The sequence below is a fragment of the Crocuta crocuta genome, unplaced genomic scaffold, assembly GCF_008692635.1.
Source record: "Crocuta crocuta isolate KB4526 unplaced genomic scaffold, BGI_CrCroc_1.0 scaffold445, whole genome shotgun sequence".
Classification (NCBI taxonomy): Eukaryota; Metazoa; Chordata; class Mammalia; order Carnivora; family Hyaenidae; genus Crocuta; species Crocuta crocuta.
The window spans coordinates 156003-157234 of NW_027530847.1; the positions used below are offsets into that span (position 1 = coordinate 156003).

Here is a 1232-nt window from a genome sequence, read left to right on the forward strand (position 1 = left end):
TATCTGGGAAGCTTGAGGGGCGAGGAGGAGTCCCAGGGGAATGGGGGATTTTTTTTTTTTTTTTTTTTTTTTTTTTAAAGAAATGATAGTAACTCTGACAAAAGGCCAGACTATAAAATCCGGAGCACAAGCTGATCCATTGCCGAGGAAAGCATTTTCGTTTTTCATCTCATTGCCTTTCTCCACTATTTCCAAGTGTGTTTTGTTAGCAGTGCCTAGCCCACTGGTTCTAAAAAGCCGGAAAAAAAACTGGTTTTTATTCTACAACCATTACCCTCTAGCCCCCTACCCCTGTAGGTCTCTTCTCGCCTTCCCTCTCATGTGCTTTTCACTTCTTCACCCTCGGCAGATAACCTACATATATATAACGCTTTTTGTTTTATTCTATCGCCACATGGACTAGATTGCCTTATGGCGACCTTGACAGTCACCAGGGTGGGAAGCCCGGGGGAGGGGAAAGGCAGGCAGCTCTAAGAGAGAAACCTTCAGATAGCTGTTGAGGAGGCGCCACCGGGAGGAGGCAGCCACAGAACTCCATTCAGCGTTCAGCTTTTAAAATGATTGACACGAAGTGTACCAACTGTCTTTGCTCTAGCTACTTGCGCGGTCTCGCGAGATACGGAAGTCTAGGTGGAAGGGGTGTCAAAGGCGCCTCTCTGAGTGGGGGATGGGAATATCTGTGGCGCAATCATTGCGCGAGATTGGGCCATGGTTGCTCTGGCCATGCTTACATCTCGCGATATTTCGGAGGCTACGGTCTGGAACTAGGGGCAACTTCTCGCGAGAGCCCGTGCTGAGGGCTCTGTGAGGCCCCGTGTGTTTGTGTGTGTGTATGTGTGTTGGTGGATGTGAGTACGGGGAAGCAGCGGCCGCCATTTCAGAGAGCTTGCCGAAGCTGTCGCAGGGGTGGATCCTGAGCTGCCGAAGCCGCCGTCCTGCACTTCCGCGCGGGCTCTTCTAATCCCATTGTTTCTTTTAGATTCGCTCGGGCCTATCCGCCCTCGGAGCCCGAAATTCGGGCTGGGTGGTACCGCGGCCTGGGCCTAGCGGCTTAACAGTAGCAACAGCGGCGGCAGCAGCAGCAGCCCCCATCTTTCCGAATACAGGCACCCCAGGGGCCCGAAAGCCCGCACAGGTAAGGAGGTGTCGCGGCTAGCGTATTGTTATTTTTTCAGAGGTTTAGTTTTCTTCTGGTTTTGACGGGCACTCTGGCTGTCTTTAACGTTGGGGCC

General features: G+C 52.3%; 1 protein-coding gene across 4 annotated transcripts in view; it reads left to right on the forward strand.

Moving 5' to 3' along the window:
• The first annotated feature begins 832 nt into the window (after nt 1–832).
• Nucleotides 833–1232, forward strand: part of RBM39 (RNA binding motif protein 39) — a 33744-nt gene continuing 33344 nt past the window's right edge. For all 4 annotated transcript variants that reach the window (XM_077769253.1, XM_077769254.1, XM_077769256.1 and 1 more), the window contains exon 1: nt 833–1135. The gene's annotated coding sequence lies outside the window, so the exon portion shown is untranslated. The remainder of the gene's footprint in view (nt 1136–1232) is intronic.